The sequence below is a fragment of the Oryctolagus cuniculus genome, chromosome 6 (genome assembly GCF_051225735.1).
Source record: "Oryctolagus cuniculus isolate XC-2025 breed Fujian yellow rabbit chromosome 6, ASM5122573v1, whole genome shotgun sequence".
NCBI lineage: Eukaryota > Metazoa > Chordata > Mammalia > Lagomorpha > Leporidae > Oryctolagus > Oryctolagus cuniculus.
The window spans coordinates 1,037,716-1,059,038 of NC_142872.1; the positions used below are offsets into that span (position 1 = coordinate 1,037,716).

A 21,323-nucleotide genomic window follows, 5' to 3' on the forward strand; every position below is an offset into this window, starting at 1 on the left:
TTTGTCCCTTTGGGACTGGCTTATTTCACTCAGCATGATGTGTTCCAGATTCCTCCATTTTGTTGCAAATGACTGGATTTCGTTGTTTCTTACTGCGGTATAGTATTCTAAAGTGTACATATCCCATAATTTCTTTATCCAGTCTACCGTTGATGGGCATTTAGGTTGGTTCCAGGTCTTAGCTATTGTGAACTGAGCTGCAATAAACATTAGGGTGCAGACCGCTTTTTTGTTTGCCAATTTAAACTCCTTTGGGTAAATTCCAAGGAGTGGGATGGCTGGGTAGAATGGTAGGGTTATCTTCAGGTTTCTGAGGAATCTCCAGACTGACTTCCATAGTGGCTTGACCAGTTTGCATTCCCACCAACAGTGGGTTAGTGTCCCTTTTTCCCCACATCCTCACCAGCATCTGTTGTTGGTAGATTTCTGCATGTGAGCCATTCTAACCGTGGTGAGGTGAAACCTCATTGTGGTTTTGATTTGCATTTCCCTGATTGCTAGCGACCTTGAACATTTTTTCATGTGCCTGTTGGCCATTTGGATTTCCTCTTTTGAAAAATGTCTATTGAGGTCGTTGGCCCATCTCTTAAGTGGGTTGTTGGTTTTGTTTTTGTGGAGTTTCTTGATCTCTTTGTAGATTCTGGTTATTAACCCTTTATCTGTTGCATAGTTTGCAAATATTTTTTCCCATTCTGTCGGTTGTCTCTTCACTCTCCTGACTGGTTCTTTTGCAGTACAGAAACTTCTCAATTTGATGCAATCCCAATAGTTGATTTTGGCTTTGACTGCCTGTGCCTCCCGGGTCTTTTCCAGAAATTCTTTGCCTGTGCCAATATCTTGAAGGGTTTCTCCAATGTTCTCTAGTATCTTGATGGTGTCAGGTCATAGATTTAGGTCTTTAATCCATGTTGAGTGGATTTTTGTGTAAGGTGTAAGGTAGGGGTCTTGCTTCATGATTCTGCACGTGGAAATCCAGTTTTCCCAGCACCATTTATTGAATAGACTGCCCTTGCTCCAGGAATTAGTTTTAGATCCTTGATCAAATATAAGTTGGCTGTAGATGTTTGGGTTGATTTCTGGTGTTTCTATTCTGTTCCATTGGTCTATCCATCTGTTTCTGTACCAGTACCATGCTGTTTTGATTACAACTGCCCTGTAGTATGTCCTGAAATCTGGTATTGTGATGCCTCCAGCTTTGTTTTTGTTGTACAAGATTGCTTTAGCTATTCGAGGTCTCTTGTGCCTCCATATAAATTTCAGCACCATTTTTTCCAGATCTGAGAAGAAGGTCTTCGGTATCTTGATTGGCATTGCATTGAATGTCTAAATTGCTTTTGGGAGAATGGACATTTTGATGATATTGATTCTTCCAATCCATGAGCATGGAAGATTTTTCCATTTCTTGGTATCCTCTTCTATTTCTTTCTTTAAGGTTTTGTAATTTTCATCGTAGAGATCTTTAACGTCCTTGGTTAAGTTTATTCCAAGGTATTTGATTGTTTTTGTAGCTATTGTGAATGGGATTGATCTTAGAAGTTCTTCCTCAGCCATGGCATTGTCTGTGTATACAAAGGCTGTTGATTTTTGTGCATTGATTTTATACCCTGCTACTTTGCCAAAATCTTCTATGAGTTCCAATAGTCTCTTAGTAGAGTTCTTTGGGTCCCCTAAATAAAGAATCATGTCATCTGCAAAGAGGGATAGTTTGAGTTCTTCCTTCCCAATTTGTATCCCTTTAATTTCTTTTCTTGCCTAATAGCTCTGGCTAGAACTTCCAGAACTATATTGATTAGCAGTGGTGAGAGTGGGCATCCCTGTCTGGTACCAGATCTCAGTGGAAATGCTTCCAACTTTTTCCATTTCAATAGGATGTTGGCTGTGGGTTTTTCATAGATTGCTTTGATTGTATTGAGGAATGTTCCTTCCAAACCCAGTTTGCTTAGAGTTTTCATCATGAACGGGTGTTGTATTTTATCAAATGCTTTCTCGGCATCTATTGAGATAATCATATGGCTTTTCTTCTGCAGTCTGTTAATGTGGTGAATCACATTGATTGTCTTGCACACATTAAACCATCCCTGCATACCAGGGATAAATCCCACTTGGTCTGGGTGGATGATCTTTCTGATGTGTTGTTGCATTCTATTGGCGAGAATTTTATTGAGGATTTTTGCATCTATGTTCATCAGGGATATTGGTCTGTAATTCTCTTTAAATGCTGCATCTTTTTCCGGCTTGGGAATTAAGGTGATGCTGGCTTCATAGAAAGAATTTGGGAGGACTCCCTCTTTTTTGATTGTTCTGAATAGTTTGAGAAGAATTGGAGTTATTTCTTCTTTAAATGTCTGGAAGAATTCAGCAGTGAATCCATCTGGTCCTGGGCTTTTCTTTGTTGGGAGGGCCTTTATTACTGTTTCACTTTCTGTCTCAGTTATGGGTCTGTTTAGGTTTTCGATGTCTTCCTGGTTCAATTTAGGTAGGTTGCATGTGTCCAGGAATCTATGCATTTCTGATAGGTTTCCCTGTTTGCTGGCATACAAGTCCTTGTAGTAATTTCTGATGATTCTTTTTTATTTCTGTGGTGTCTGTTGTTACATTTCCTTTTTCATCTCTGATTTTATTGATTTGGGTCTTTTCTCTCCTTTTTTTCAGTTTGTTGGGCCAATGGGGTGTCAATTTTGCTTTTTGTTTTTTTTTTTTTCAAAAAAGCAGCTCCTCGTTTGGCTGATTTTTTGGAATGTTTTTCTGGATTCAATCCTGTTGATTTCTTCTCTGATTTTAATTATTTCTCTTCTCCTACTAGATTTGGGTCTGGTTTGCTGTAGGTTTTCTAGATCCTTGAGGTGAACTGAAAGCTCATTTATTTGGTGCCTTTCCAATTTCTTGATGTAGGCACCTATTGATATAAACTTTCCTCTTAACACTGCTTTTGCTGTGTCCCATAAGTTTTGGTATGTTGTGCTGTTATCCTCATTTACTTCCAGACAATTTTTGATTTCTCTTTTGATTTCTTCTATGACCCATTGTTCATTCAGGAGCATGTTGTTCAATCTCCATGTGTTTGCATATGCTCTAGGGATTCCTGAGTTGCTAATTTCCAACTTCATTCCTTTATGGTCTGAGAAGCTGCATGGTATGATTCTAATTCTTTTGAATTTGCTGAGACTTGCTTTATGGCCTAGTATGTGGTCAATCCTAGAGAAGGTTCCATGTACTGTTGAGAAGAATGTAAAATCTTTAGCTGTAGGATTGAAAGTTCTGTATATATCTGTTAGATCCATTTGGGCTATAGTGTCGTTTAAATCTACTGTATCCTTGTTGATCTTCTGTCCTATTGATCTGTCTATTTCTGAGAGTGGAGTATTGAAGTCCCCCAGTACTATTGTATTGGGGTCTAAGTCTCCCTTTAAGTCTGTTAACAAATCTTTTAGATAAACCGGTGCCCTGTAGTTAGGTGCATATACATTGATAATTGTTATATCTTCTTGTTGTATTGATCACTTAATCATGATATAGTGCCCCTCTTTGTCTCTCTTAACAGTTTTTGTGGTAAAGTTTATGTTGTCCGATATTAAGATGGCTACGCCTGCTCTTTTTTCATTTCTGTTGGCATGGTATATCTTATTCCAGCCTTTCACTTTCAGTCTGTATGCATCTTTGTTGGAAAGATGAGTTTCTTGTAAGCAGCAAATAGATGGGTTTTGTTCCTTAACCCAATCAGCCAATCGGTGTCTTTTAACTGGACAGTTCAGGCCATTCACGTTCAATGTAACTAATGATAAGTGGTAACTTTGCCCTGCCATTTGCCAAAGATAAGTTCTAATATATGCCTTGAATTCCCTGTGATCTTTTGCTGTGAGGTTTCCTTCCTTGGTTTCCTTCCTTTACCTTCTTTCATATTGATGACCGTGTTTCTGTGTTTCTGTGTGTAACACATCTTTAAGCATCTTTTACAGGGCTGGACGAGTGGCAACAAATTCTTTCAATTCCTGTTTGCTATGAAAAGTCTTTATTTCACCTTCATTGATGAATGATAGCTTTGCAGGATATAATATTCTGGGCTGGCAGTTTTTCTCTCTTAGTACCTGGGCTATATCTCGCCATTCCCTCCTAGCTTGTAGAGTTTCTGATGAGAAGTCAGCTGTGAGTCTGATTGGAGATCCTCTGAGAGTAATCTGACGTTTCTCTCTTGCACATTTTAGGATCTTTTCTTTATGGTTCACTGTGGAGAGTTTAATTACAATGTGTCATGGTGAGGATCTCTTTTGGTCGTGTTTCTTAGGGGTTCTGTGAGCTTCCTGTACTAGGATTTCTCTGTCCTTCTCCAAACCTGGGAAATTTTCTGTAAATATCTCACTAAAAAGGCCTTCTAATCCTTTCTTCCTCTCCATGCCTTCAGGAACTCCTAGAACCCGAATGTTGGGTTTTTTAATAGTATCCTGAAGATTCCCAACAATATGTTTTAGATTTCTAATTTCCTCTTCTTTTCTTTGGTCTGACTGTATCCTTTCCTGTTCTCTGTCTTCTAAGTCCGATATTCTCTCTTCTGCTTCACCCATTCTGTTTGTAAGGCTCTCTATTGTGTTTTTCATTTGATCTATTGAATTCTTCACTTCAGTCACTATCACAGTTTCCTGTTGTACTAGTTGTTTCGTTTCATTTTGATTCCTCCTTAATATTTCATTTTCACGAGAGAGATTTTCTATCTTGTCCATTAAGGATTTCTGTAGTTCAAGAATTTGTTTTTGAGAACTTCTTAATGTTCTTATCAATTTTTTGAGATCTGCTTCTTGCATTTCTTCTATGTCATCATCTTCATAATCTTGAATTGGGGTGTCTTTTTCATTTGAGGGCGTCAAGGTGACTTCCTTGTTTTTATTACCTCAGTTTTTGCATTTGTTATTTGGCATATTGGAGATATTTGGTTTCTTCACTGTGGTGCTTTTTCTTGTTATACTATGACTCTAGATTAAGTGGACTATCTGTTTTTGATGGAGCCTTAGGGCTTGAGATGGGTGTGGCCTGAGAGCTCTGTTTGGTGCGCCAAAGGTGACACTCCTAGGTTAGGCGTGGTAAACCTCTCTCTCTCTCTCTCTTTCTTTTTTTTTTGATTCAAAAGGGAAGTAATTCTGCACAGCTGAACGAAGTTGGAGGTAGTTAGCAGGCAAATGATATACCCACAGGAGCCAGAGATCAGAAGCTCTTTCCCAAGGACCACACAGGGAATCTGTTCTGACCTCAGAGTGGGCTCAAATTCTCCTTCAGTCTCCCACTGGGTTGCCAAAGTTATGGAATTGTAGCGTCTCTGGAGAGTACTCACGTGAATTCCGTGAGTTCTCTCCCCCAGCGTCTCTTTTTTCACAGTCTCAGTTCAGTAGCACCACAAATTTACTAGGTCCTAATCTCCTGTTAATTCGCCCCACCCAGAGTCAGGTTTTTCTGCTAGGCTCAGGGCCGGTGCAGACCTGAGGTCGCTCTGCTTATGACGCCTGCTCTTTGTCTTGCTCGCCCTTGAGAGGTGAGCAGAGAGAGAGAAACCCGTGTCCATACCAGTCACCTTTTTTTTTCTCTCTCTCTCTCTCTTCCAGTTAGCCTGGTGAACTTCCCCCTGCCCGGGGGTCGTTCCCTCTAGTCTCCTCTCTCCGCTTGCCTGCCGGTGTCTTGGGCTATTGAGGTTTGGCTCACCTCGCGTTCCAGCGCTGGTGTGTTGAGTATGCCGCTGGTGTCCCGATCTGTGGGCTCCCATGCTCTCCACGCAGGTCTGCTGTGAATCACGTATTCCGGAAGAGTTTCTTCTGCTGTTTCCTCCCCTACTCTTCCTTGAACCTGCAGTATCTCCACTTTTATTAAACTATCTCTCCCCGAACTATCAGTGTGCTCCAGAAGGGTACCTTTCTCTGAAGGGAGGAGAGAACTTCCAATTTGACTATGACCCTTTCAGAATAAGATCGAAGTTGGTGAACTCAAAAGGCTTCCATAGCCTTGGCAACTCATGACTAGAGCCTAGGGAGATTACTGACGCCATAAACAAGAGTGTCAAATTGTTAAGTGAACACAGGAGTCACTGTGTACTTACTCCTCATGTAGGATCTGTCCTTAATGTGTTGTCCAATGTGAAGTAATGCTATAACTTGAACTGAAACAATATTTTACACTTTGTGTTTCTTTGTGGGTGCAAACTAATGAAATCTTTGCTTAATATATACTGAATTGGATCTTCTGTATATAAAGATAATTGAAAATGAATCTTGATGTGAATGGAATGGGAGAGGGAGCGGGAGATGGGAGGGGTGTGAGTGGGAGGGAAGTTATTGGGGGGAAGCCTTTGTAATCCATAAACTGTACTTTGAAAATTTATATTTACTAAATAAAAAATAAATAAAAAAATTTAAAAAAGAATTAAAAAAAGAAGAAGGTAGGCTATTAATATCACCCAATGGAGTTAACAGGTGCTACACCAATAATTTCAATTGGCTACCCTATACTTGACACCCTTCAGCAGGTGATAGAATCAAACGACAGGATCTTTAAGTATTTCACAGCAACCTTCCTGTCTTGATTCCTTAGGCTGTAGATGATGGGATTAAGGGTTGGGGGGACTACTGTATAGAACACAGACACCAACACGTCAAAAGTCAAAGATGCATCTCCTGCTGGCTTCAGGTAGGCCATCGCAGCACCACTGAGGAAAAGAGTTACCATGGCAAGGTGAGGGACACAGGTGGAGAAAGCCCTGGACTGACCCTCGGTGGAGGGGATCCTCAACACGGTAGAGAAGATGTGAGTGTAGAAGAGAGCAATGGAGAGAAAGCAGACAAAACCCAGTGAGGATGTGATGGCGACTGCCCCAACCTCAGCCCAGTAGTCTTCTGAACAAGAGAGGCTGAGCAGCTGAGGGATCTCACAGAAGAACTGGGGAACCATGCTGGACACCACAAGGGGCATGGAGAAGGTGGTGGCCATGTGCAGGACTCCAGAGAGTCCACCGCTGAGCCAGGAAATAGAGGCATCTTGATGCAGGTGCTCCTCTTCATGATGACCTCATAGTGCAGAGGAAGGCAGATGGCCACATAGCGGTCACAGGACATCACGGTGAGCAAGGCCATCTTTGCACTGGCCATGAGGTCTTCCATGAGGAAGACCTGAAGCATGCATCCCCAGAAGGAGATAGAGGTGCTGCTTGTCAGGCTGTCTCTGATGGCCTTGGGAAGGGTGACCAGGATATAGCAGAGGTCCAAGAGGACAAGTGCTTGAGGAAGAAGTACATGGGCTGGTGGAGGTGCTGGTCCAAAGAGGACACTGTAATAATAAGGAGGTTGCCAACAAGAGCCACCAGAAGAGTTAGTAAAAATGTCATACCACAAGTAATTTGCTGCCATCAGACCACAGACAGTCTCATGAGCTGGAATGCTGCCACGGATATGTGACTGGACAAACGTTCTCTAGGATGGAAAGGAAAGTGTTGTTACAGAAAGAGATCCTTGGGGAGTTAAAGCATTTATAGTGCAGCCTTTTCTTTATCTGCCCTTAATATTGCAGAGGAGGATACTTACATTTCTGACATCTTCACTCGTTTCTAAGGTACATTAAAGAAAAATCATGACAATATAAAGATAATCACCAAGCTATAGAATGAATTTCTTTTAGCTGCTTTTCGAACTCTATTCATAAAATCTCCTGCAGCTACTCTATTTTTGTATTTTCCATGTTTTCCCTTGGCTGCACACCATCCTCTTCATGCTCTTCCAAAAAAAAATGTTGTAAATCTGTGTCCATCTAGAGAAAGGGAGAAAAAAAACAAGGGATATGCCTAAGCCTATACAGCCACCAAAAAAAAGTGGCCACTTAAGGGTTGATCCCACATTCCTGAAAAATTCAAAACAGGTGGATTTTACCTATTTCACTAGAAGCTATCCAATTAAAAACTGACATCAAACAGCAATAGCAAACTAAAAAGAGTGTACATCAATGTAATTTTCAAACAGAAAGAAATGTGTGGAAGGAAGGTTGTAGAGATATCAAATGGGGATAATTGTGCTGGGTCTCATTAGATATAGTGTTTATAATAAAACAAAGCAATAACCTAAAATCATGAAACAAAGAATGTCACAGAAGGTCTAAAACACATACATTTTAGCTCAAGAACAACTTATGATTTACATTTACCTAGAAAAATCAGCCATCCACCTACCTACCTGTCATCTATGTGCCTGTCAACTATGTTCGCGTATGTGTGCACATGCATGCATATATTTATCCACCAGGTGCTCCCAACGAATTTATTAATACCAAGCTCTAATCCTTGGCATGCCAGAATGCCCTGACAGTCATGCTTATTTTTTTCTGGGAAACCACACAGACACTTTGTGATTAAGTCATCTCTGGTTTACTTGCTGTATTTGTCTTAAAAACATGATTGCTATTTATAGGACACTTCTGGGAAAATAGCACTGTTGTCTAGGGCAGAGCTCACTGCAAATGTGTGAACCATGCAATCCTTATCAAAGGCTATTGCTAAGTTGAAGTGTGCAGCATGGATCCTTTCTGGGCAAGGTGGCCTCTCTGGAGGTTGGGCCTTGTGTGCTTTAAGGCTGGAGAAATCCCCCACCAATGTTTTACTCCCCTAATGTCCACAGCAGCTGGGGCTGGGTTAAGCCAAAGCCAGGAGCCAAGAACTCATTCTAGACTTCACATGTGGGTGGTGGGGACCCAAGCACTTAGCTATCACTGCTGCCTCCCACCACAGACATTACCAGGAACTTGGAGTTGAAAGCGGAATTGGAAATTGATTACAGGTACTTCGATATGGGATGTCGGCATCCCATGTGACATCGTAACCAGTGTGCCAAACACTCTCACTTGTTGTTTATCTCTCATTTAGTTACCATAGCTCTTGTGATTGTATTTCATTGACAGATAGTTGTTCAGATTGACATTTCTGCAGAAGGATGGCTGCTGGAGAACCTATTCTGCAATTTTGCCCGATCCTCCCTCCTCTCCCTTTCATCTGTGGTTTGTTTACCTGGTTCTTCTTTCCCTTTCCTTTCTCAGTCTAGCTAAGTGTTGGTCAATTTTGCTTACTTTTTCAAAAGACTAACTTTTAGTTTTGTTAGTCTTTCCTGTAGTTTTTCTAGTCTCCATCTTATTTCTGCTATGATCTTTATTATTTCTCTTTTCTCATAAGTTTTAGTTTGTTCTTCTTCTATTTCTTTATTTTGTGTATTTATTTCTTTTTTTCAAAAAGATTTATTTATTTATTTGGAAAGTCAGAGTTACAAAGAGAAAAGAGAGGCAGAGAGATGGACACAGAGAGAGAGAGAGAAATCTTCTATCATCTGGTTCACTCCCCAGCTGGCCACAATGGTCAGCACTGCCCCAATCAAAAGCCAGGAGCCAGGAGCTTCTTCCAGGTCTCCCACATGGGTGCAGGGGCCCAAGAACTTAGGCCATCATGTACTGCTTTCCCAGGCCATAGCAGAGAGCTGGATCAGAAGTGGAGCAGCCAGATCTTGAACCGTTACCCATATCGGATGCTGGTGCTTCAGGCCAGGGCATTAACCCACTGTGCCACAGTGCCAGCCCCCTATTTGTATTTATTTCAAAGGCAGAATAACACCCACATACATACAGAGACACACAAAGAGACAGAGATAGAAAGAGAGAGGGAGACAGAACTAGACAAAGAGAGAGATCTTCCTTCAGTTCCAAGAATTTGGAAAAGCACCAAATAAATTAGCTATCAATGCAACTCAAGAACCTAGAAAAAGTACAGCAAACCAACCCAAAACTAGTATGAGAAAAGAAATAATTCAAATGACAAGAAAATAACAAAATGGAATAAATAAAAATCGCATAAGATCAGCAAAACTAAAAGCTGTTTTTTTTTTTAAAAAATAAAAAATTGACACACCATTAGCCCAACTAATCAAAAAAGGAGAGAGAAGAGCCAAATCAATAAAGTTAGAGGTGAAAAAGGAAATGTAGCAAATAGACACCACAGAAATAAAAAGAGTCATCAGAAATTACTACAAAGACTTGTATGCCAACAAACTGGGAAATCGAGCAGAAATGGATAGATTCCTAGACACATGCAACGTACCTAAATTGAACCAGGAATACATAGAACAACTAAACGACCTGTAACCAACTCAGATTGAATCAGTAATAAAGGCCCTCCCAACAAAGAAAAGCCCAGGACCAGATGGATTCACTGCTGAATTCTTCCAGACATTTAAAGAAGACCTAACTCTAATTCTTCTCAAGTTATTCAAAATAATTGAAAGAAAGGGAATCTTCCCAAATTCTTTCTATGAAGCCAGCATCACCTTAATTCCTAAACCTGAAAAAGATGCAGCAGAGAAATAAAATTACAGACCAATTCCCTGATGAACATAGATGCAAAAATCCTCAATAAAATTCTAGCCAACAGAATCCAACAACACATCAGAAAGATCATCCACCCAGACCAAGTGGAATTTATCCCTTGTATGCAGGGATGGTTAAATGTTTGCAAATCAATCAATGTTACTCACCACATTGACAAACTGCAGAAGAAAAACCATACGATTATCTCAACAGATGCAGAGAAAGCATTCAATAAAATACAATACCCTTTCATGATGAAAACTCTAAGCAAACTGGGTATAGAAGGAACATTCCTCAACACAATCAAGACAATTTATTACACACCCATGGTCAGCATGCTATTGAATGGGGAAAAGTTGGAAGCATTTCCACTGTGATATGGTAGCAAACAGAGATGCCCACTCTCACTGTTGCTATTCAATATAGCACTGGAAGTTTTAGCCAGAGGCATTAGGAAAAAAAAAATCAAAGGGATACAAATTGGGAGGGAAGAAGTCTAACTATCCCTCTTTGCAGACAAGATGATTCTTTATTTTAGGGGATCCAAAGAACTCTACTAAGAAACTACTGGAACTCATAGAAGAGTTTGGTAAAGTAGCAGGATATAAAATCAGTACACAAAAATCAGCAGCCTTTGAATACACAGTCAATTCCACAGCTGAGAAAGAACTTCTAAATCAATCCCATTCACAAATGCTATAAAAAAATCAAATACCTTGGAATAACCTGAACCAAGGATTTCAAAGACCTCTACAATGACAATTACAAAACTTTAAACAAATAGAAGAGGATACCAAAAACTGGAAAAATCTTCCATGCTCTTGGATTGGAAGAATCAATATCATGAAAATGTCCATTCTCCTAAAAGCAACTTACAGATTCAATAAGATAACAAGAGATAAGGGGATGGCACCAAAGCTTACTTGGTTAATCCTCTGCCTGTGGCATAGGCATGCCATATGGGTGTTGGGTTCAAGTCTCGGCTGCCCTCTTCCAATCCGGCTCTCTGCTGTGGCCAAGGAGTGCAGTGGAGGATGGCCCAAGTGTTTGGAACTCTGCACCAGCATGAGACCAGGAAGAAGTACCTGGCTCTTGGCTTCAGATCGGCACAGCACCAGCCATAGTGGCCATTTTGGGTGTGAACCAATGGAAGGAAGACCTTTCTCTCTGTCTCTCTCTCTCTCTCTCTCACTGTCTATCACTCTACCTTACAAATAAAAAAAAACATTATTACATCAAATTTCCAAAGACCTTCTTCTCAGATCTGGGAAAAATGATGCTGAAATAAATATGGAGGCACATGAGACCTCAAATAGCTAAAGCAATCTTATACAACAAAAACAGAGCCAGAGGCATCGCAATACCAGATTTCAAGACATACTACAGGACAGTTGTAATCAAAACAGCATGGTACCGGTACAGAAACAGATGGATAGACCAATGGAACAGAATAGAAACACCAGAAATCAATCCAAACATCTACAGCCAACTTATATTTGATCAAGGATCTAAAACCAATTCCTGGAGCCAGGACAGTCTATTCAATAAATGGTGCTGGGAAAATTGGATTTCCACATGCAGAAGCGTGAAGGAAGACCCACACCTTACACCTATCAAAAAATCTACTCAACATGGATTAAGGACTAAATCTATGACCTGACACCATCGAATTATTAGAGAACATTGGAGAAACCCTGCAAGATACAGGCACAGGCAAAGACTTCTTGGAAAATACCCCGGAGGCACTGGCAGTCAAAGCCAAAATTAAAAATTGGGATTACATCCATTTGAGAAGTTTCTGTACTGCAAAAGAAACAGTCAGGAAAGTGAAGAGGCAACTGACAGAATGGGAAAAAATATTTGCAAAGTATGCAACAGATAAAGGGTTGATAAGCAGAATCTACAAAAAAAAATGGAGAAACTCCACAACAACAAAACAACCAACCCAATTAAGAGATGGGCCAAGGACCCCAATAGATATTTTTCAAAATATGAAATCCAAATGGCCAAGAGACAGATGAAAAATATTCAGGATCACTAGCCATCAGGGAAATGCAAATCAAAACATCAATGAGGCTTCACCTACCTTGGTTAGAATGGCTTGCATATAGTAATCAACAAAAAACAGATGCTGGCAAGGATGTGGGGAAAAGGGGGCACTGATCCACTATTAGTGGGAATGCAAACTGGTAGAGCCACTATGGAAGTCAGTCTGGAGATTCCTCAGAAACTTGAATATAGCCCTATCACATGACCCAGCCATTCCACTCCTTGGAATTTACTCAAAATAAATTAAATTGGCAAATAAAAGAGCTGTCTGCACCTCAATGTTTATTGTAGCTCAATGTACAATAGCTAAGACCTGTAAGCAACCCATCAACAGAAGACTGGATAAAGAAATTATGGGATATGTACTCTATAGAATACTATATAGCAGTTAAAAATGAAATCAGTCATTTGCAACAAAATGGAGGAATCTGGAAAACATCATGCTGAATGAAATAAGCCAGTGCCAAAGGGACAAATATCATATGTTCTCCTTGATTGGTGACAACTAACTGAGCACCTAAAAGGAAACCTGTAGAAGTAAAACTGAAACTATGTGAAGCGCTGTCTTGATCAGTCCTTGTCCTCACTGTTCTTTTTAGTATTTTCTTTTTCTACTTTTTTAAAAAAATATTTTTTATTTATTTGAGACGTAGTGTTACAGACAGTGAGAGGGAGAGACAGAGAGAATGGTCTTTCTTCTGTTGGTTTACTCCCCAAATGGCTGCAATGGCCAGACCTGTGCTGATCCGAATCCAGGAGCCAGGTGCTTTTTCCTGGTCTCCCACATGGGTGCAGGGTCCCAAGGACTTGGGCCATCCTCCACTGCTTTCCCAGGCCATAGCAGAGAGCAAGATTGGAAGAGGAGCAGCCGGGACTAGAACCGACACCCATATGGGTAGCCAGTACCACAGGCAGAGGATTAACCTACTGTGCCATGGCCCCAGCCCCTTCTTTTTCTACTTAATACCATTGGTTGAACACTTTACTTAACACACTTTATTCTTAGGTGTTTAAATACAATCAAAAATTGATCCCTATTAAAAATAAGAGTGTGAATAAGAGAGGAAGGAGTTGTGCAGTTTGGCACACACTCCCTCTGACTTACCATAAGAGTCAAGCTAAAAACTTGCCACGGGACTCCAAATCCCATTAAGTTGGCAGGTACCAATGCCATCTCACTAGTTAAAGTGATCAGTTTAAGTTTATAACTTCATATAGTTCCAAAGGAATCACATAAATAAGACCAGTGTCCGCTAATAATAATTGATAGAATTAAAAAGGAGAGAATGGTCCAACACAGGAAGCAGGACAGACAGCAGACTCATAGAATGACAAATCCCCTAAACAGCACTCTGGCCTCAGAATCAGCCCTTAAGGCATTTGAATCTGGCTAACAAGCCCATGAGAGTATTTCAGGCATGGAAAGCCAGCCAAGACACTGTAGCAAAAAATGACCTAAATGAAAGATCTCTGTGAGTGAGATCCTGGTGGAAAGAAGGGGCCATCAAAGGAGGTGCCTTTCTCTGAAGGGTGGAGAGAACTTGCACTTTGCTTATGGCCCTGTCTAAATAAAGTCAGAGCTTGTGAACTCAAGAGGCTTCCATAGCCTTGGCAGCTCATGACAAGAGCCTTGGGTGATTACCGATGTCATAAATAAAAGTGTCAATTGTTAAATCAACAACAGGAGTCACTGTGCACTTGCTCCCCATGTAGGATCTCTGTCCTTAGTGTGTTGTACTATGAGAATTAACAGTAAAATTAGTCTTCAAACAGTACTTTATTCTTTCTGTGCCTGTGGGTGCAAACTGCTGAAATCTTTACTTAGTATACATTAGGTTGTTCTTTGTATATAAAGATAATTAAAAATGAATCTTAATGAAGAATGGGATAGGAGCGGGCATAGGAGATGGGATGGTTTGAGGGTGGGAGGGTGGTTATGTGGGAAAAACTGGCATAATCCAAAAGTTGTGCTTTCAAAATTTATATTTATTAAATAAAAATTTTATATAAAAACTAAATAAATGAGACTATAGCAAGCTTTTGCACAAGAAGGTAAATGTTCAATAGAGTGAACAGACATTCAGCAGAATGGGAAAAATATTTGCAAACCTCCTATCTGATAAAGGATTAATATTCTCAAATATGCTAGCAACTTTGAAAACTCAACAACAACAACAACAACAACAAAAAACAAACAATCTAGTTGAGAAATGGCTGCAGGACTTCAATAGACATTTTTTAAAAGAAGAAATACAAATGGCCAACAAATTTATGATAAAATGTTCAACATCAGCAGCCATTAGGGAAAGGCAAATCAAAACCAAAATAAGGTATCACCTTACCTCTGTCAGAATGGCTAACAGCTAAAACACAGATAGTAACAAATGCTGGTGAGGATGTGGACTAAGGGGAACACTTACACACATTCAGTGGGAATGAATTAATGCAGCCACTTTTGAAAACTAGGATTTCTTTAAAAAACTAGAAATAGATTTGCCATATGATCCAGCAATCCCACTATTGAGTAAAAACCCAAAAGACTGAAACATAATGTACCAAAGAGATATGTGTACCACCATCTTCACAGCAGCACTGTTCACAATAGCCAAAATTTGGAATCAATCAATGTGTCCATCATCAGATAAGTGGATAAAGGAAATATGGTATACATACACAATAGAAATTATTCAGGTATAAAAAAGAATGAAATTCTACCATTTGTGGCAAAATGGACACAAGTGGAGCACATCATGTTGAGCAAAATAAGCCAGACCCAGAAAGACAAATACCACATGTTCTCCCTTATATGTGAGAGCTAAAAATTGAAAAACAAAACAGAACAAAAAAGAACAAAGAAACAAGAAAGAGATGTCTATGTGTATCAACATTGCTGCAAATAGTTTTATAAAATTTTGTTTTACAGTTTTATGAGATTAATGGTTAAGAATCTCACTTGGGCCTGGTACCGTGGTTTAGTGGGTAAAGCTGCTGCCCATCATTGCTAGCATCCCATATGGACACTGGATCAACTACCAGCTGCTGCACTTCATTTTTTTAACTTCTATTTAGTAAATATAAATGTCCAAAGTACAGTTTATGGATTACAATGGCTTTCCCCCCACTAACTTCCCTCCCACTCACACCCCTCCCAACTCCCGCTCCCTCTCCCATTCCATCACATCAAGTTTCATTTTCAATTATCTTTATATACAGAAGATCGATTTAGTATATATTAAGCAAAGATTTCATCAGTTTGCACCCACACAGAAACACAAAGTGTAAAATACTGTTTCAGTACTAGTTATAGCATTACTTCACATTGGACAACACATTAAGGACAGATCCTACGAGGAGTAAGTACAGAGTGACTCCTGTTGTTGACTTAACAATTTGACACTCTTGTTTATGGTGTCAGTAATCTCCCTAGGCTCCAGTCATGAGTTGCCAAGGCTATGGAAGCCTTTTGAGTTTGCCGACTTCGATCTTATTCTGAAAGGGTCATAGTCAAATTGGAAGTTCTCTCCTCCCTTCAGAGAAAGGTACCTCCTTCTTTGATGGCCCCGTTCTTTCCACTGGGATCTCACTTGCAGAGATCTTGTTTTTAGGTCTTCTTTTTTTTTCCAGAGTGTCTTGGCTTTCCATGCCTAAAATACTCTCACGGGCTCTTCAGCCAGATGCAACTGCCTTAAGGGCTGATTCTGAGGCCAGAGTGCTATTGAGGACATCTGCCATTCTATGAGTCTGCTGTGTATCCCTCTTCCCATGATGGATCGTTCTCTCCCTTTTTGATTCTATCAGCTAGTATTAGCAGACACTAGACTTGTTTGTGTGATCCCTTTGACTCTTAGACCTATCAGTGTGATCAATCGTGACCTGAAATTGATCACTTGGACTAGTGAAATGGCATTGGTACATGCCACCTTGATGGGATTGTATTGGAATCCCCTGGCATGTTTCTAACTCCACCCTTTGGAGCAAGTCTGATTGAGCCTGTCCCAAATTGTACATCTCCTCCCTCTCTTATTCCCACTCTTATATTTAACAGGGATCACTTTTCAGTTAAATTCAAACACCTAAGAATAATTGTGTGTTAATTACAGAGTTCAACCAATATTACTAAAACAAAAAAAAATACTAAAAGGGATAAGGTATTACATTGTATATCAACAGTCAGGACAAGGGCTGATCAAGTCACTGTTTCTCATAGTGTCCATTTCACTTCAACAGGTTTCCCCTTTGGTGCTCAGTTAGTTGTCGCCAATCAGGGAGAACATATGATATTTGTCCCTTTGGGACTGGCTTAATTCACTCAGTATAATGTTTTCCAGATTCCTCCATCTTGTTGCAAATGACCGGATTTCATTTTTTTTAACTTTTATTTAATGAATATAAATTTCCAAAGTACAGCTTATGGATTACAATGGCTCCCCCCCATAATGTCCCTCCAACCCGCAACCCTCCCCTTATCCACTCCCTCTCCCCTTCCATTCATATCAAGATTCATTTTTGATTCTGTTTATATACAGAAGATCAGTTTAGCATATATTAAGATTTCAACAGTTTGCTCCCACACAGAAACATAAAGTGAAAAATACTGTTTGAGTACTAGTTATAGCATTAAATCTCAATGTACAGCACACTAAGGACAAAGATCCTACATGAGGAGTAAGTGCACAGTGACTCCTGTTGTTGACTTAACAAATTGACACTCTTGTTTATGGCATCTGTAATCACCCTAGGCACTTGTCATGAGCTGCCAAGGCTATGGAAGCCCCCTGAGTTCACTGACTCAGATCACTTTTATACAAGGCCATGGTCAAAGTGGAAGTTCTCTCCTCCCTTCAGAGAAAGGTACCTCCTTCTTTGATGACCCATTCTTTCCACTGGGATCTCACTCGTGGAGATCTTTCATTTAGGGTTTTTTTTCCCCCAGAGTGTCTTGGTTTTCCATGCCTGAAATACTCTCATGGGCATTTCAGCTGGATCCGCATGCCTTAAGGGCTGATTATGAGGCCAGAGTGCTGTTAGGACATTTGCCATTCTATGGGTCTGCTGGGTATCTCAATTCCCATGTTGGACCATTCTCTCCCTTTTTCATTCTATCAGCTAGTATTTGCAGACACTAGTCTTGTTTATGTGATCCCTTTGGTTCTTAGTCCTATCATTACGATCAATTGTGAACAGAAATTGATCACTGGGACTAGTGAGATGGCATTGGTACATGCCACCTCGATGGGATTGAATTCGAATCCCCTGGTATGTTTCTAACTCTACTGTTTGAGGTAAGTCAGCTTGAGCATGTCCCGAATTGCACATCTCTTCCCTCTCTTATTCCCACTCTTATATTTAACAGCGATCACTTTTCAGTTAAGTTTCAGCACTTAAGAAGAATTGTGTATTGATTACAGTATTCAACCAAAAGTATTAAGTAGAACAAACAAAAAAAATACTAAGAGGGATAACATATTAAGCTGCTCATCAACAGTCAGGTTGAAGGCTGATCAAGTCAAAGTTTCTCATAGTGTTCATTTCACTTTAACAGGTTTCCTTTTTGGTGCTCAGTTAGTTGTCACCTATCAAGGAGAACAAGTGGTATTTGTCCCTTTGGGATTGGCTTATTTCACTCAACACAATGTTTTCCAAATTCCTAACAGGGATCACTTTTCAGTTAAAATTTAAACACCTAAGAATAAATGCGTGTTAATTACAGAGTTCAACCAATGGTACTAGAACAAAAAAAATACTAAAATGGATAAAGTATTACATTGTACATCAACCATCAGGACAAGAGCTGATCAAGTCACTGTTTCTCACAGTGTCCATTTCACTTCAACAGGTTTCCTTTTTGGTGCTCAGTTAGTTGTCGCCAATCAGGGAGAACATATGATATTTGTCCCTTTGGGACTGGCTTAATTCACTCAGCATGTTTTCCAAATTCCTCCATCTTGCTGCAAATGACTGGGTTTCATTGTTTTTGACTGCTGTATAATATTCTATAGAGTACATGTCCCATAATTTCTTTATCCAGTCTACTGTTGATGAGCATTTGGGTTGGTTCCAGGTCTTAGCTATTGTGAATTGAGCTGCAATAAACATTAATGTGCAGACTGCTTTTTGTTTGCCAATTTAATTTCCTTTGGGTAAATTCCAAGGAGTGGGATGGCTGGGTCGAATGGTAGGGTTATATTCAGGTTTCTGAGGAATCTCAGACTGACTTCCACCGTGTCTTAACGAGTTTGCATTCCCACCAACAGTGGGTTAGTGTCCCTTTTTCCCCACATCCTCGCCAGCATCTATTGTTGGTAGGTTTCTGAATGTGAGCCATTCTAACTGGGGTGAGGTGAAACCTCATTGTGGTTTTGATTTGCATTTCCCTGATTGCTAGTGATCTTGAACATTTTTTCATGTGTCTGTTGGCCATTTGGATTTCCTCTTTTGAAAAATGTCTATTGAGGTCGTTGGCCCATCTCTTAAGTGGGTTGCTTGTTTTGATCCTGTGGAGTTTCTTGATTTCTTTGTAGATTCTGGTTATCAACCCTTTATCAGTTGCATAGTTTGCAAATATTTTTTCCCATTCTGTCGGTTGTCTCTTCACTCTCCTGACTGGTTCTTTTGCAGTACAGAAACTTGTCAATTTGATGCAATCCCAATAGTTGATTTTGGCTTTGACTGCCTGTGCTTCTGGGGTCTTTTCCAAGAAGTCATTGCCGGTACCTATATCTTGCAGGATTTTTGCAATGCTCTCTAATAATTTGATGGTGTCAGGTCATAGATTTAAGTCTTTAATCCATGTTGAGTGGATTTTTGTGTAAGGTGAAAGGTAGGGGTCTTGCTTCATGATTTTGCGTGTGGAAATCCAATTTTCCCAGCACCATTTATTGAATAGACTGTCCTTACTCCAGGTATTGGTTTTGGACCCTTGATCAAATATAAGTTGGCTGTAGATGTTTGGATTGATTTCTGGTGTTTCAATTCTGTTCCATTGGTCTATCCATCAGTTTCGGTACCAGTATCATGCTGTTTTGATAACAACCGCCCTGTAGTATGTCCTGAAATCTGGTATTGTGAGGCCTCTGGCTTTGGTTTTGTTGTACAAGATTGCTTTAGCTATTCGAGGTCTCCTGTGTCTCCATATTTATTTCAGCATCATTTTTTCCAGATCTGAGAAGAAGGTCTTCGGTATCTTGATTGGCATTGCATTGAATCTATAAATTGCTTTTGGGAGAATGGACATTTTGATGATATTGATTCTTCCAATCCAAGAGCATGGAAGATTTTTCCATTTCTTGGTATCCTCTTCTATTTCTTTCTTCTATTTCTTTCTTTAAAGTTTTGTAATTCTCATCGTAGAGATCATTAATGTCCTTGGTTAAGTTTATTCCAAGGTATTTGATTGTTTTTGTAGCTATTGTGAACGGGATTGATCTTAGAAGTTCTTCCTCAGCCATGGCATTGCCTGTGTATACAAAGGCTGTTGATTTTTATGTATTGATTTTATACCCTACTACTTTGCCAATATCTTCTATGAGTTCCAATAGTCTCTTAGTAGAGTTCTTTGGGTCCCCTAAATAAAGAATCATGTCATCTGCAAAGAGGGATAGTTTGAGTTCTTCCTTCCCAATTTGTATCCCTTTAATTTCTTTTCTTGCCTAATAGCTCTGGCTAAAACTTCCAGAACTATTGAATAGCAGTGATGAGAATGGGCACCCCTGTCTGGTACCAGACCTAGTGGAAATGCTTCCAACTTTTCCCCATTCAATAGGATGTTGGCCGTAGGTTTTTCATAGATTGCTTTGATTGTATTGAGGAATGTTCCTTCCAAACCCAGTTTGCTTAGAGTTTTCATCATGAACGGGTGTTGTATTTTATCAAATGCTTTCTCGGCATCTATTGAGATAATCATATGGCTTTTCTTCTGCAGTCTGTTAATGTGGTGTATCTTATTGATTGCTTTGCGAACATTGCGCTATCCCTGCATACCAGGGATAAATCCCACTTGGTCTGGGTAGATGATGTTTCTGATGTGTTGTTGCATTCTATTGGTGAGAATTTTATTGAGGATTTTTGCATCTATGTTCATCAGGGATATTGGTCTGTAATTCTCTTTCAGTGCTGCATCTTTTTCCGGCTTAGGAATTAAGGTGATGCTGGCTTCATAGAAAGAATTTGGGAGGACTCCCTCTTTTTTGATTGTTCTGAATAGTTTGAGAAGAATTGGAGTTATTTCTTCTTTAAATGTCTGGAAGAATTCAGCAGTGAATCCATCTGGTCCTGGGCTTTTCTTTGTTGGGAGGGCCTTTATTACTGTTTCACTTTCTGTCTCAGTTATGGGTCTGTTTAGGTTTTCGATGTCTTCCTGGTTCAATTTAGGTAGGTTGCATGTGTCCAGGAATCTATGCATTTCTGATAGGTTTCCCTGTTTGCTGGCATACAAGTCCTTGTAGTAATTTCTGATGATTCTTTTTATTTCTGTGGTGTCTGTTGTTACATTTCCTTTTTCATCTCTGATTTTATTGATTTGGGTCTTTTCTCTCCTTTTTTCAGTTTGTTGGGCCAATGGGGTGTCAATTTTGTTTTGTTTTTTTTTTTTTTTTTCAAAAAACCAGCTTCTCGTTTGGCTGATTTTTTGGAATGTTTTTCTGGATTCAATCCTGTTGATTTCTTCTCTGATTTTAATTATTTCTCTTCTCCTACTAGATTTGGGTCTGGTTTGCTGTAGGTTTTCTAGATCCTTGAGGTGAACTGAAAGCTCATTTATTTGGTGCCTTTGCATTTTCTTGATGTAGGCACCTATTGATATAAACTTTCCTCTTAACACTGCTTTTGCTGCGTCCCATAAGTTTTCGAATGTTGTGCTGTTATCCTCATTTACTTCCAGAAAGGTTTTGATTTCTCTTTAGATTTCTTCT

General features: G+C 39.8%; 1 pseudogene; it reads right to left on the reverse strand.

The window, feature by feature from the left end:
• Positions 1-6,495: 6,495 nt before the first annotated feature.
• On the reverse strand, positions 6,496-7,357 carry LOC149125882 (olfactory receptor 14A16-like; annotated as a pseudogene).
• Positions 7,358-21,323: the final 13,966 nt, after the last annotated feature.